A 17,037-nucleotide genomic window follows, 5' to 3' on the forward strand; every position below is an offset into this window, starting at 1 on the left:
TAATCTGCTTTCTGTGCACTCCGTGCGTTGTCCGTCATGTGTTAGTTTGCTTCCAAGATTGCAGAACTCCTCCACTTCGTCTATTTCGTGACCCCAATTGTTTCAGATGTTCAAATGTGTGTGAATTTCTAAGGAACCAAACTGCTTAGGTCATTGGTCCCTAGACTTACACACTACTTAAACTAGCTTAAACTAACTTATACTAAGAACAACACAAACATCCATGTCCGAGGGAGTACTCGAACCTTCGGTGGGAGGGATCGCGCAGTCCGTGACATGACGCCTCAAACCACGCGGCCACTCCACGCAGCTCCCAATTGTTTACGTTACGTTTCTCATTGTTCTCATTTCTGCTACCCTTCATTACTACCGTCCTTTTCCAGTTGATTCTCAGTGCATAGTGTGTGCTCAATTCGCTGTTCGTCCCATTCAGTGGATCCTGCAGTTCTGTTTCACTTTCAGTGAGGTTAACAATGTCATCAGTGAATCTTATCGCTGATACCTTTTCACTCTCAAATGTAATCCCACACAGAACATCTTTCTTTTATTTACGTAATTGTCTCTTCGAAGTATACATTGAACAGTAGGGGTGACGAACTAAATCCCTGTCTAACACTAATTCTAATGAGAATACTGCGTTCTTCGTCTTCCACTTTCTTTTTTGCCTGTTGGTACTTGTTCAAATTGAATATTACCCGTCTTCCCATATCGTTTACACAAATTTTCCTGAGTATTTCGAACATCTGACGCCATTTTACATTGTCCAACGCTTGTTCTAGGTCGACAAATTCTACGACCATGTCTTCATTTTCCTTAAGTCTTGCTTGCATTATCAATCGCAACCTCAGAACCGACACTTCATGGTTTTGCCTTTCCTGAAGTAAAATGATCGTAATATTTTAATTATCGCCCCGAGAAACTATGAAATTTGGTAACAGTGTTATTACTTGGAAACAAATGACAGCACCAGTCAGAGCTTTATTTGCTAACATGACGCTCGATTTTAGCCACCACGGCCACTTTCATGTCGTTACGAGAGTAACATCGTGGATGTTCACTGTCTGTGTACCTATCTCTAATCGGCCGTGGGTACCTCCATAACGACGTCATAACAGGTAGCTCTAGGTGAGTTTCGCGCAGGTAACCGGAATATACCCCCCCCTCCCCCCCCTGACAGGTTCACCGCCCCTCATTGCAGCAGAGCGTGGGATGATTACACTAACCACCAGGGAGGGGAGGTCCATGTGTGTCGTGAGCTTCGCGACCCTCTCGAGAGGAAAAAACAAAGAGCATTTCAGTATACGCACTTACATTTTTACATTCAGGGTGAACCACAGCTCAACCGATAAAATTTTCAGGTATATTTTCCGACTATTTTGGTATCTGTGGTCTCCGATAACTCGTTACAGGCCAGCTTTGTTTCTGTGGTTCAATCGGTTCAATTGGCTCTGAGCACTAAGGGACTTAACATCTGAGGTCATCAGTCCCCTAGAACTTAGAACTAGTTAAACCTAACTAACCCAAGGACATCACACACATCCATGCCCGAGGCAGGATTCGAACCTGCGACCGTAGCGGTCGCGCGGTTCCAGACTGTAGCGCCTAGAACCGCTCGGCCACTTCGGCCGGCTTTTGTTTCTGTGAAAATACTTTCACAACAGTTCAAAATGGTTCAAATGGCTCTGAGCACTATGGGACTCAACTGCTGTGGTCATAAGTCCCCTAGAACTTAGAACTACTTAAACCTAACTAACCTAAGGACAGCACACAACACCCAGCCATTACGAGGCAGAGAAAATCCCTGCCCCCGCCGGGAATCGAACCCGGGAACCCGGGCGTGGGAAGCGAGAACTTCACAACAGTGGAAAGGCCTGTAATACCCAGTCACCAAAATATAGTGACATAGAAGGATCCGGTTAGTCGAGGGCGTCTATGTCAGATTCAAAACTACTTTGTTGTGGTTGCTGTCATTGCTTTTCCATTCCATTCAGTGATCCCATGGACGAGATATATATCGGCCAGTTCTCCGGTCTACATTGTCGTGTATCACTGTTTACGTACAGCTAACACAAACCCAAGACAGGGCCGTTAGTACTGAATGCAGGCTTGAGGAGCAGGAGTAAAATTGTCCTGTACTGATGTCAACACCAAGTACCATAAGTAACAGGAACAAGTTTTCAAACAAGACACACAGCGCATGCCGTAAACATTTGCGCTGTCGTACCGATATTTTTAATAGAAAGAAGATGCAAGAGGTAAAAACCAAACGAGACACCGGAGACCACACTCCCTTGTACGCGGAAAATACCGGTACCCCCGAAAAACTTCCGAAATTTTGTTCGGTGGTTCACGTTGTATATCAGTCCCCAAATTTCACAATTAACTTTTGGAGAACAAAGTAGTATGAAAACTAAAAATTTAAAAACTGCCAAGGAACTCTAAAAATGCTTGCCTCAAGGGCTTATGCATTTGGATGGGGTTGCAGTTCGAATCGTAACATTCCAGACAGCTAATGGCGCATATTCACACGTTTATCATACCTGGTGAGAGCAGCTAACCTGACGAGGTCCGTGATTCCTCAGGCAGAACAGGCGAACTACAGGGAGACGAGTAAAGGTACACAAAAAGGGACAGATGCTTCACTAAGACAAAATAACACAAAAGTGATGTCCTAGAAGCCAACGAAAACGACTGAATAAAACGGCATTCCTCTCCGACCCGATTTATACGGACGTGTAGCCATAATCTGCAGACTTGTCTACAAAGCGATAGTTCTTACTGAATTACGTCTATTGATAATGGCAAGTACACACTTCAGTTTTGTCCCGTGTAAAACATGACGTCAAAGTTTGGAGATCTTGATGCAGCTATATTTCTTAATCTAAATGCATGACACATGGAATTCCTCAAAATTTGGACGTGTGCTTTCTATCCACCCCGAACCACACCATTCACGGCAGTGGTGTGACTTTCGTGCATCGACAATACAAATAGCCGTAACGTAGGTAGAGCCACAACGGAGAGGTGTCTGTGGAGAGGCCAAACAAACACATATGGCTCCTGAAGAGGGGGAGCAGCCTTTTTTAGTAGCAGCATGGCCAACAGTTTGGATGATTGACTGATCTGGCCTTGTAACAATAGCCAATGGAGCAAATTACCATAAAAATTACAGAAATTACGAAGTCAAGGATGATGAGGTGTTGCCAAAAGCGGCATAGCTGTATGAAAGTGCTTTATTCGCAACTACCGGTTTCACGTCAGTATAGATGCATCTCTAGTTTTGTTATGGTTATCTTTCCATAATGTAGATAGCCAATCACGGATTGCCAGCTTTCGGGACGTTATCCACTTTAAAAGTCAAATCACTGTGGTGGGTTGTCATAATAAAGTTGAGTACACCCAAAAGATGCTTGTCAAATGTAAAAAGCATGACTGCTTAATGAGCCAGGCCGGATAACACCAAGTAGTATATATTATAAGAACCGGAGGACACAAGCTGATAAAACTAATGAAGCAAAACTTAAAACCCCCGTGTAATCTGCGTGCTTCCGCCATATTGATAACAGGCCGATGTGATGTAAGCAGCCCGTGAAGGCTAGCAACGCCCTCCCCAGCAAGCTGAATGTAATAATACTTACCTATTCCAAAGAAGAAAGGTGTAGAAATGTATGAGTATTACTATACCACCTGATTAATAAATCATGGTTGCAAAATATTTACGCGAGTTATTTACAGAAGGATAGAAAAATTGGTGGAAGCCAACCTTGGAGAAAGTCAGTATTGAGTTCCAGAGAAGTACGGGCGCTGCTGATCCTGTGACTTATCATAGAAGGTAGTATGAAGAGATGCAACTCAATGTTAACTGCATTTGTAGAATTAAAGAAAGCTTTTGAAAATACTGACTGGAATAAACTCTTTGAAATTCTGAAGGTGTCACCACTGCTAGCAGTGTTCCCCATTACGAAAAGAGTACTGTGGTGTCACCGCCAGACACCACACTTGCTAGGTGGTAGCTTTAAATCGGCCGCGGTCCATTAGTACACGTCGGACACGCGTGTCGCCACTGTCAGTAATTGCAGACCGAGCGCCACCACACGGCAGGTCTAGAGAGACGTACTAGGACTCGTCCCAGTTGTACGGACGACTTTGCTAGCGACTACACTGACGAAGCCTTTCTCTCATTTGCCGAGAGACAGTTAGAATAGCCTTCAGCTAAGTCCATGGCTACGATCTAGCAAGGCGCCATTAACCATTTCAAGAGAGAGCCTCACTTGCATCATCAAGAATGCTTTATACAAATGATGGATTAAAGTTAAGTATTCCAGCAGCTACGTACTTTTCTTTATAGCATTCATTACGTATCCTGTTTCAGACCTACAGCAAGCCTGCGTGAATTAAGCGCGTGCCCTTTCGGCTTCCTCGCCTCGTGTCTAGACTGTCTTGTCTAGACACAACAAGTACCACACTCTCCAGTCACATTAATGTGACCACTTGTCAGTAGTCTGAATAACCACTTTTTGCAAGAGCGGACCGCTGCGAGACGTCGAGGAAAAGAGTCAATGAGGCTCTCGAAGGTACGGTCAGGAATGAGGAGCCTTGGCGACTGCAGTTGTGCTCGGTTTCCCGGTTGACAATTCGTGGCACGGACAGCCCGATCGAGGAGGTCCCAATGGTTCTTGATTGGTTTTAAATCTGGGAAGTTTGATGGCCTGGGGAGTACGGTAAACTCATCCCAGTGCTCTTTGAAACACGCACTTACGTTGCGAGCTGTGTTATGGCATCGTGCAGAGGGAAAACAAACTGTATGTAGTGTAAGGTGGTTATAATTTCGCACCTTACAGGCACTCATCCACATGCTTTGCCGTGAACTACAGCCACAATTGGATATCATTTGATAGGTTGTACATGGTATATATGAATATTTAACGGAGACTGATATTGCCACGTACACCTTGTAAATAATTGTTAAAGCTTATTGCATGAAAGCTGATGGAGTGTGTTTATTATCATACTAGTAGAGGTTGGAACGACAGTGTAAATGAAACGGCAGGTGGAACTCAAGCCCTGGGAGGAAGGCCCACACAGGTGTGTTGGTCCTGCTTGAACACAAGAAGCAGCAAAGCGGAAATTGTGACACCTGAGTGATGGGGCACAATAGAGTCGCGACCGGACGGTTTTGTAGCCAGACTAAAAGTATTGTACTTCGGAAAATACGAAAATCTTGGACGCAGCTGAGAGGAACGAGGAAGCGTCACCTCGGAAACCACGCAGGCTGGCTTATTTCCAAGGATTTTTACTCAGAATCGTACCATTGTACAAGTATACGTTTCTCCTCGCAAGCTTTCCGCGCTGGTAGACAAAAGACCAGAATATGGTTGGTCGGCGTTCAGAAGAATCTGTAGAGAGGGAGAAAAGTCCGTGGTTTCGGGAATACGATTCGTTTTCGGAATTAAGAGGGTGGGGAGCCGAGCCTTGCTGGGAGGCCAGCGGTGGAGAGACGAGATCATCCGTTGTGAGCGCCCGTGAATGACGGTCGCTCGATATCAGCTTTGTTGGTACAGGCGGACTTGCTGTCTTTGCTCTCAGGAGAGTTTATAGTTAGAACAGTTAGGCACTGTACTGTTGCGAACCTATACGATTCTGGACTTCACTTCCGGATTGGAAATCGTCATTCAGTACCCAGCGTTCAGTAATTGAGAGGACTTCCTCTGCCTATACTTACGTTGGGACGTTATCTGAACTCCGTCCTTGTGGCTGGGAGTTCGCGTTTCTCGTCTTTAGAACACAGAGAGGAGAAGACGGTATTAGAGTATATTAGTCAGAGGGCCGCCTTCTGCCGTCCTAGTGTTTGAAAGACTTTATTTTGTGGCTGGAGTTCTTCCATCGTCGCATCCACTTCAACGCACCGGACGGAGTACATACGGTGATATCGCAAATTGCTTCGTCTTATTAGGGCTATAAAAGCTAAACAGCTGTGACCACAATGAGGTTTTCACTCTGCAGCGGAGTTTGCGCTGATATGAAACTTCCTGGCTGATTAAAACTGTGTGTCGGACCGAGACTTGAACTCGGGACCTACCAAGCTTGGGTAACTCAGTTGGTAGAGCACTTGCCCGCGAAAGGCAAAGGTCCCGAGTTCATGTCTCGGTCCGGCACACAGTTTTAATCTGCCAGGAAGTTTCCTTTCAGCTGTGACCACGTTAGTTTATTTCCACTGAGGTTCCACACCACCGTAGATCATCTTTGAAAGTAGTGTCTTCTAGTGTTTGGTATGTAGAAGATGTCAGTCATTTCGCGTTATTGATATTAGACTGTGCAGTCATAATAAGTAATTGATTAGTAATTTACTTAGGAGCTGTAAACTTTGTAATATAAAGGCTTTTTTAAACTACAATAACTATACAAGCAGGAACAACGTTTATCATTTAGTAGGATTAGTTGCCCTCATCATTCATTTATGTTTTGATTGTAGTTTATAGACTTATGAGATCCTAAGATCTGCTTCAGGGGGTAGTCGGACAGGGCCAAATCTTCATTTTAGCGTTTATTATTTTCCGTTGTGCACGTTCATTTTACATCCGCCTGGAGTAGCATCATGGAGTAGAACGGACTTTTCACGCCATAAGCGCCAACGGCCAGCTGTCCGATGGAGCATAAAACGTGATTCGTCTGGAAAGCCCACCTATCGCCAATCAGTGGACGTCCAGTTGCGGTATTGGCATCCAAATTTCAGCCTTCGTCCGATGAACAGCAGATAGCCTGGATGTATGTGACCCAGGTGCCTGCAGCGGAAGCCCGCACGCGGCAACGCTCGTTGAGCGGCCGTTGAGGAGACACTTTTGGTAGCCAGTTGGTTCATCACGGCTGTCATTTGCTCAACAATTGCTCGTCTACTCGCCCATGCGCATCTCCGCAGCACTTCTGCAATTTATGGCCCATGGTGGACCACAGTTATCTTGGCGCCGGTTCTGGATATTACCATTTTTCTATGCACATTAATCCACATCTACGTGATTACTCTGCTATTCACAATAAAGTGCCTGGCAGAGGGTTCAATGAACCACCTTCAAGCTGTCTCTCTACCGTTCCACTCTCTGACGGCGCGCGGGAAAAACGAGCACTTAAATTTTTCTGTGCGAGCCCTGATTTCTCTTATTTTCTCGTGATGACCATTTCTCCCTATGTAGGTTGGTGCCAACAGAATGTTTACGCAATCGGAGGAGAAAACTGGTGATTGAAATTTCATGAGATGACTCCCTCGCAACGAAAAACGCCTTTGTTTTGATTGCCACTCCAATTCACGTCTCATGTTTCTGAAACTATCTCCTCTATTTCGCGATAATACAAAACGATCTGCCCTTCTTTGTTCTTTTTCGATGTCATCCGTCAGTCCCTCCTGATGCGGATCCCATACTGCACAGCAATACTCCAGAATAGGGCAGACAAGCGTGGTGTAAGCGGTCTCTTTAGTAGACCTGTTGCACCTTCTAAGTCTTCTACCAATGAATCGCAGTCTTTGGTTTGCTCTACTCACAATATTATCTATGTGATCGTTCCAATTTAAGTTATTTGTAATTATAATCCCTAAGAATTTAGCTGAATTTACAGCCTTCAGATTTGTGTGACTTATCGCGTAACCGTAATTAAGCAGATTTCTTTTAGTACTCATGTGGATAACTTCACACTTTCCTTTATTCAGGGTCAATTGCCACTTTTCGTACAGTACAGATATCTTATCTAAATCATTTTGCAAGTCGTTTTAATCAGTTCATGACTTTACAAGACGGTAAATGACAGCATCGTCTGCAAACAATCTAAGACGGCTACTCAAATTGTCTCCTTTGTCGTTCATGTAGATCAGAAACAACAGAGGGCCTATAACAGTTCCTTGGGGAACGCCGTATATTACTTCTGTTTTACTCAGAGACTTTCCGTCTATTACTACGAACTGTGACCTTTCCAACAGGAAATCGCGAATCCAGTCTTACAACTCAGGCGATACTCCGTCGGCACGCAGTTTGGTTAGAAGAGGCTTGTTAGGAACGGTGTCGAAAGCCTTACGGAAATCTAAAAATATGGAATCAATTTGACATCCCCTGTCGATAGCATGCGAACTGTTTGTAAACGTAGCCGTTTCGGAAATGCTTCCATCTTTGGCCCGAAAGCCAATGATCATGCCCTTTTGGACGCATGGTAAACCACTCCGTTTCCGCATTATGACAACGACTGCACTGTCTTCCGCGTCCCCCACCTCCTCTCGCCTTCCCCCGCCCACACTCTCCACTTAGGCTGCCACCTGCCGGCTGTAAGTGGTTACTGCACGATGGCGAACATAGGAGGTGGTCACATTAATATGACTGGATCGTCTAAATATTGTTTGCTTCGAAGTCTTCAGTCCAATCAGATACCTTATACAGGGGACAAAAGATTCTCTACAAATTGTACAGAAACCAGACTGAAGTTACAAGACTCGATTTAAGTATTACTTAAGAAGAGAGTGACACAGGGTACATCTCCTATGCTATTCACTTTGCGCTTGTAGAAAACAGTAAAGGAAACCACTGGGAAATTTGGAGAAGGAATTAAAGTGTAGGGAGTTGAAACAAAACTTCAAGGTTTACCGATGACATTATAATTCTGTCGGACACGGCAAAGGTCTTGGGAGACTGAGTGGAGTAAATAGTGTCCTGAAAGGAGCTCTGAACATGAACATCACCGAAAGTAAAAGCAGGGTTTGGAGTGAGATCGAATTAAAGCAGTAGATGCTGAGGGAATTAGGTTAGGGAATGAGATTAGAAGCGATAAACGAGTTTTGTCATTTGGGTAGCAAAATAAGTAACGACGGGCAAAGCAGAGAGGTTATAAATAAAGACAGGCAATTGCAAGAAAAGCTTTTCTGAAGGAGAAGAATATTTTAACACCTAATACGCTCCAAGTAAAAAAAAATAAAAGAAAAGACGCGCGATGAAGTTCCAGCTCTGGCCCTTATGAAAGCCGTTACTCGGCCTTGCATTGATTGATAAAGTTGTTGAATGTCTTCCTGAATAATATTGTACCTAATTCTGTCCAATTGACGCATTGGATCATCAAAATCTCCAGCTGGTTGGAGGGCTCTGCCCATAATGCTCCAAACGTTCTCAATTGCGGCGAAATCTGGCGACGTTGCGAGCCAAATAAGGGTTTGGCAAGTACGAAGACAAGCAGCAGAAACTCTGGCCGTGTGCGAGCAGGCATTGTTGTGCTGAAATGCAAGGCCAGGATGGCTTGCCACGAAGCCCCACAAAACGGGGCGTAGAATATCGCCAACGTACCTCTGTGCTGTAAGGGTGTCGCGGATGACAACCAAAGGTGTCCTCCTACGAAATGGAACGGCACCCCACATCATCACTCTTGGTTGTAGCGTGGTATGGCGAGTGACAGTCAGCTGGACCCTCTCCAGATAAGCCTTTGCTAGTCATCGAGGCTTATCACTGAAAACAACTCTACTCCATTCAGTGGGATTCCGGAAGGGAAGACAAGTGTGGAGACGCTATGGACAGCAGTGGCATACGAACCTGATTCTCTCCCGCCGTACGGCCCGACAACAGTGCCATTTCATAGCAGACCCCTTTGGTTCCCATCAGCGGCACCCTTACACCACAGTGCTACGTCGACGATATTACACGCTCCATTTTGTTGCTCTTCATGGCAAGCCATCACGAGCTTACATTTCAGCAAGGTAATGCCCGTCTGCACATGACGAGAGTTTTTCCTGCTTTTCTTCGTGCTTACCGATCCTACCTTGGCCAGCAACGTCGCTGGATCTCTGCCCAATTGAGAACATTTGGAGCATTGTGGGCGGGGCGCTCCAGCCAGCTCTTAATTTAGACGATCTAACGCACCAATTCGGAAGAATATGGTACAACATCCCTCAGGAGGACATCCAGTAACTCTGTTAATCAGTGTCAAGCCAAATAACTGTTTACATAAGGGCCAGGGCTGGACCAACGCGTTATTGACTTGCTCAATTTGTGAAGCTCTTTCTCTTGAATAAACAATGTAATTTTTCTGAGGGCGGTTCAGAAAGTAACCTCCGCCCGGTCACAGTGCGGGTTGTGGGGGTAGTAGCGACGCCATCTGTGCGTTCACGCACTCAACAGGTCAGTCGGCATCAAGCCGTGGTCGAATGAACGTCGTACCTGCGCTAGTTTAGTTTTTGTGGCAGTTTGAAATGTGTGCTGCAATAGAAAACCCCGCCAAATGTGAAGTGCGTGCTGTCATAAGGTTTTTTACAGCCAAAGGATATTCTGCAGCAGCTATTCATCGTGAGCTTTGTGCCGTGTACGGACCTTGAGTTATGAGTGAAGGAGTTGTCCGTGATGGGTACGTTTATTTAAAAGTGGATGAGAAAACGTTCATGATGAAGAGAGGAGTGGTAGACCATCATTGGTGACTGACGAACTCGTTCAGACAGTTGATGCAAAAGTTCGTGAAAATCGACGTTTCTCAATGTCGGAGTTGTCTACTGGTTTTCCACAGATTTCTAAGACTCTCTTGTACGAGATAGTGACAGCAAGATTGGGTTACCGTAAGTTCTGTGCACGATTGGTGCCCAAAATTCTTACCGACCACCACAAAACTCAAAGAATGGCCTCTGCATTAGACTTTCTGTCACGTTATGAGGACGAAGGAGAACCATTGTTAAACAGAATCGTGACCGGTGACGAAACCTGGATTAAGTACGTGAACCCTGAGACAAAAGAACAATCAAAGATGTGGGCACATTCAAATTCGCCTACCAAACCAAGAAAAGCCTCGCAAGATTTTTCTGCCAGAAAACTGATGGCAACGGTGTTTTGGGATGCCAAAGGGATGTTGTTGGTTGAATTCATGGAACGTGGTACGACCATTAATCAAGACGTGTACTGTGAAACAATAAAAAAGTTACGACGGGCTATACAGAACAAACGCCGTGTTATGCTGACTTCCGGTATCGTTTTTTTGCACGATAACGCCCTTCCTCACTCTGCTCGCAGAACAACGGCCCTTCTTGAGTCCTTCAAGTGGGACGTTATCAACCATCCACCTTACAGCCCAGACCTGGCGCCAAGTGATTATCACCTCTTCATGCATTTGAAGAAATGGCTCGGGTCACAGCGGTTTGATGACGACGAAGAGCTCAAAGATGCGGTCACAGGCTGGCTCCAGGCACAAGCGGGTGATTTTTATGCAGAAGGAATTTCAAAGCTTGTGAAGAGATACGATAAGTGCCTCAATCGCTATGGAGACTATGTAGAAAAATGGTGCAAAGATGTAGTTGTAAGATGTATATATTAAAATATTTTTATTTAACTTGGTGTATTTTTTTAATTCAACCGGAGGTTACTTTCTGAACGGCCCTCGTATAATCGTTGTATGTCTGAACACGTACAACACATCTACCTATTTCCGTCCTAAGCGGATGATTCCATCGTGTTGAATCGTGTTTTTATATAGAGTATAAGAGTATAAGTGTGTTAGGAAGTTTTTTTTCTGGAAGTTTGTCTTGATTGTAGCCTTGTGCGGAAATTGAAATATATCGACGTTAGGCAGCACTGGCAATGTGTTATTACAGACGAATGCTGAACATTAGATTGGGAGGTCGAGTAATTAACGGAAAGGCACTACATGGAAGTGGGGAGAAAAAAAATCCTTGTGGCACTACTTGACAACACGAAGAGATAGAGGTTCCCAGAGTGTAGTTCATTTGGTAACAGAGGGATGTTTAAAAGTCGTGGGTTAAAAATTGCAATGCTTCACTAGAGCAAGCAGGCTCAAGTGGACGTATGTTGCAGTAGCTATGCAGAGTTGGAGCGACTTCTGCAGGATAGGGTAGTGTGGTTATGTAGAAAGTGAGCCGTAACAGTTGTTACCACACTTCTTTGAACTATATCTGACTTTCTTTCTGCTGCCGGTGGTGTTTCGCCATTAAAAAGGGATACTACATGTTGTTTGCTCGAAAGTCGTCCGTCCAATGAAATGCCTTCTCCGATAACTAGAAAGCATGTATCGTGTTTACTAGGTGACGTGGGTCGCAGGAAAACACTCTAATCAACCCGGGCTCTACTGCCTGGTTGTCTGCATTTCCTGAACAGAAATGAAAAGCAGCGTTTCACACGATCGATGCTTGCTGAATCCGTGATGTTTCTCATCAGTGAGTTTTAGGTCTCCGAAAGAAATCAGACAGGAGCAGAAAATATCTTCCATTTCATAAATAATGCACACTTCTTTTTACTTAAACATCTGCTTTTTTATTCAATGTATATTTACATTCCTTCAGTATAGTCTCCCTGCTCCTCTATGACTGAATCCCGACGTCTCGGAAACTCTGTTGTTCCATTCAGGACTCCACTTCTGTTCATCTGTCGAACAGCTGGCAGAAGGCTCTTCCAGAGAAAGAAAACGACGTCCATGCATGGGTTTTTCCAACTTCGGGAGCGAGTCGAAGTCTGGTGGACTCATGTCCGGGCTGTAGGGGGGATGTGGCAACGCTTCCCATCTGTGTCTGCGCAGTTTTTGGGCTACAACACTGCCGATATGTTGTCGAACATTGTCGTGGAGTATGAGTGGCCCAGTCTCGGACAAATGCGGTCGGGTTTTGTGTATTTTGCTGCACAGGTTTTATATGAAGTTAAGATAGTACACTGCTGTGATACGGGACTACCTGTCACGAGATTCCTTGGTGATCATGAACAAAAACCCTCATTTACTTGAGCTTTTGACTGAGCACGTTGAAATTCTGTTGGACGCGGAGAATCTGAAGCTCTCCATTCACTGAACTGTGATTTCAACTCCGGTTCAAAGTCTCTTGTTGTTCAAATGTGTGTGAAATCTTATGGGACTTAACTGCTAAGGTCATCAGTCCCTAAGCTTACACACTACTTAACCTAAATTATCCTAAGGACAAACACACACACACATGCCCAAGGGAGGACTCGAACCTCCGCCGGTACCAGCCGCACAGGCCACAGCTGCAGCGCCTGAGACCGCTCGGCTAATCCCGCGCGGCTTCAAAGTCTCTAATCCATGTTTCATCAGTCGCTACAATTCGACACAAGAATCCTTGACGTTACGGTAGAATCGTTGTTTGAGCAATGTTACAATGTCCAGGCATTTCTGCTTCTCTTCAGCACTCAAACAGTGTGGGACCCATTTCGCAGAAATTTTTCTCTTCTTCAAATCATTTGTCAGAATACGGAGTACTGATGTTGGGGGGAATTGCCTTGGTTTCAGAGAGTACCTCATACGTCCCACTGCGATCTTCTTCAAGAGCATGTGCCAAAAGTTTCACGTTTCGTTTATCTGTCGACGTTTATTGCGTTCCAAGTCTTCGATTATCGTCTATGCTCATAGGAGCACCACGAAAACGATTAACCTTAAGTGAAACTGTACTATTTTCCGCTGTTAACTCACCACGAACGTCACTTAGCACTGTGGATTTCTGTCGGCTTTTTGCCGCTTGCCGGCCGGTGTGGCCAAGCGGTTCTAGGCGCTTCAGTCTGGAACTGCGCGATCGATACGGTCGCACGTTCGAATCCTGCCTCGGGTATGGATGTGTAGGATGTCCTTAGGTTAGTTAGGTTTAAGTAGTTCTAAGTTCTAGGGGACTGATGACCTCAGATGTTAACTCCCATAGTGCTCAGAGCCATTTGTACTTTTTTTTTTTTTTTTTTTTTTTTTGCCGTTTACAGTCTCGATCTTGATGTACGACCTCTGTCCTTCAACTGTAATCGTACCCGAGACCCCTGCAGGGAAGCATTTCTACCTCTTGCCAATTTTATATTAGATTACACACCGAAAAAGCAAAAACACGTGCTTGTTTCTCTAGCTCCCATCCACATCTGACGCAATTTTCATTGTTGCTGCATCCAATAATCCGTAGTAATACCAACCCGCGCCTTCTTTATGAAATGTCCCTCGTACAACAAACTGAGATGAGCAGAACAGACTTGAGTTCAACGCACCTGTCGTGTTACTTGTGATAAATGATGTTCTTGTGTCTTTTCTCATCCACCTGAGACGCTCCGTTGTTCTAGTGTCCAACAATATACTTTATTCAACAAATTCAATGAACAGAATCTAACGGTTCGCCCTTCCAGGTGCAGCATGTTTTCCTCTATCCATCAATTCGACGCTCACTTATTTCTGTATATTCAGTACCTTCTGTATTTTTGTTTCTTTGCGACGGCTGACGATAGAATCTCCTTGTCATCTTCGGTGGCACATTTCCGGAAAACAGAACATAGTATTTCTATTTTCATATTATATTGATCGGCCGATTTTCCGCAGAACCTAACTCATTCTTCTTTTTCCACGACTCTGGACATCATACAATAAGACATTCATCCTTAAGTTGCAAGGTAAAATTTTTTAGTTTACCTAGGTTTAGATGCCAATAATGGTATCTTCTTCAGAACCTCGGCAGGTACAAATTTACAAATCTTTAACATAATCCAGCTCTTCAGCAACCGTGAATTCTTCAGACAATAAGAAATTCAGCCTTCAGTTGCAAGGTTCATGTGGCTCTACGCAGTATGGGACTTAACATCTGAGGTCATCAGACCCCGAGACTTAGAACTACTTAAACCTAACTAACCTAAGGACATCACATACATCCATGCCCGAGGCAGGATTGGAACCTGCGACCGTAGCAGCAGCGCGGGTCCGGACTGAAGCGCCTAGAATCGCTCGGTCACAGCGGCCACCTCCAGTTACAAGGTTAAACTTTTTTTTAGTTTACTTAGTTTTCGATGCCAATAATGATATCTTCTTCAGAACCTCGGCAGACACAAATTTACAAATCATTAACATAATTGTTCAGACAATTGCAACAGAAGGCTGAATTTCTTATTGTCTGAACAATTCGCAGTTGCTGAAGCGCTGCATTATGTTAAAGATTTGTAAATTTGTACCTGGCGAGGTTCTGATGAAGATACCATTATTGGCATGGAAACCTATGTAAAGTAAAAAAAAAAAAAATACCTGGCAACTGGTGGCTGCCTTTATTATTGTCTGAACAATCCGCGGTTGCTGAAGCGCTCCATTATGTTAAAGATTTGTAACCTCTGGAGATCTCTCATTCGAGCCATTAATGCCAGTTTTCTATACGAGAACCTCAATTACCTCTTGAGGAACACAGAAAAATTAGTTTGTAGGATTTGCAGGTGACCTATGGGCCGCTCTTTCACTCTGGTAAAAGAGGATATGACGACTGGAATTGCCTCCGACTACGAAAATTATTCAGTTATCCCATCAGCAGTTCCCATGATGTCAAGTGAACCCCAATCCAGTATGTCCACCAAAGCAACACGTTTTTCGGAACCTGGGATCTTAACCGACCGCCAAAGCACGTAATCGAACAAATAATTTTACGCATATGAACAACTGGGAAGTTAGTAAACTATGGTAGCTTCACGTATAACAGACAGGTAAGAATATTGCAGCTGTCAGCTGTTCTCTTACAAGTTGCTTGTCAGCCGTCCGTATAAATTCTGTGCGGTAAAGAAACTGACCGCAAGGATGACAAAGACCTTGTACAGAGCCGCAGCGCAGCGCTGATGTCACAGACCAGAGAATCACGGCGCTGCACAAAAGGAAAGTTGTGCACGCCGGCAGTAATGTAATGGTACTACGGCAGAACTCGTTTCAAGGGATTTCTCTAGCTTAGGTTTTTATGGGGGAAAAAGGAACAAACAGAAGAAAATAGCGCTATTATTTTGATGTTAGCAGTACTACGTCACTGAAAGACGGGTGCATCAACAGTTTTTAATAAAGAAAAATATTTAGAAAAAAGACTAGTTGACTTCTTCGTATAGCTTAACACGCGGCGCGCTAGCTAGAGAGACAGGGGGGTGAGAAGGCTCTGAACCGAATTCACTCCAGAAATACCTGGTACCCCGGCTAATCTGGGTAAGATTTTTAGGCTGATTCTCACGCTCATTTAGACAAATGCCAGGCTAATTATCTCCTCAGAAACACAGAGTCACAGTTTGTACGATTTACGGATAACCTATGGGACAATATTTTTCTGTGGTATAAGAGATATGGCGATCGGAATCGCATCCGACTGTAAGAATTGAATATATCCCAGGAGAGGGAGAGAGATTTAAAAACCAAAAGGTTAATTACAAATTGTATTTATGTATTTTAAATTTATTGAACAGGACACATTCAAAATCAGAAATATCAAAACATTATATTATATAACACCGAAACGAAAATAAACCGGATAAACCTCCTTCAAGAGACAGCTTCAAAAGCAACCATGTGTATACGGTATCTTTTGAAGAGAGTATATGACATATGCGAAAGCGGCACCGAAAGACATGGAAACTGATTATGGAAGTATAAAAAAGCTGCAAAATTTAAACATGTAGGTAAAATAATACAACGAATTGCTTTGGATAAAGAAGCTAACCTAGCAAGGGCAAGGAAAATGGAACTGGTTTTTCAGTTAACAAAAAACCTGTGTAACAAGGAATCTTTATCCATATACGTAAAACTCCATCCCTACAACACTGTCATTAGAGCAGAATGCAATTACACTTCAGAGGTCCTTTCGTTAAATACGGGCAAACAATTAGGTGAAATGGAAAAGAAGTAAAGGAAAATAGTCAGGATACATCTGAGGACCAAAATATAAGTACGTGATACAATAACGGGAAGCAATACAGAATTTTTTGAAAGAACAGGACGAATATTAGACGCTGTAAGGAAGAGAATAGTTTTATTCTATGGAAACCTGAAAAGGCCAGATGGAAAAAGAATAAAAAAAAGAATTTTTTATCTTTTTTGATATAAACTCAAAAACACCAGTGAAGTTAGTATAGACCTGAGGGAAACGGAAATAACGGAGGAAGAAATAGGAGAAAGAGAAGAATTCAGAGCAAAAACAAAACTTTTAAAGAGGTTCAAGGAGAATACGGTGAGAAAGGTACAATTTGGACAGAAGTAAGGAGAGAGCAACATAGAGAAAGAATGAAAAACTACTGGGAAGAATGAAAGGAGAAAAGAAAGATG

Source organism: Schistocerca cancellata, chromosome 9 (assembly GCF_023864275.1).
Source record: "Schistocerca cancellata isolate TAMUIC-IGC-003103 chromosome 9, iqSchCanc2.1, whole genome shotgun sequence".
NCBI lineage: Eukaryota > Metazoa > Arthropoda > Insecta > Orthoptera > Acrididae > Schistocerca > Schistocerca cancellata.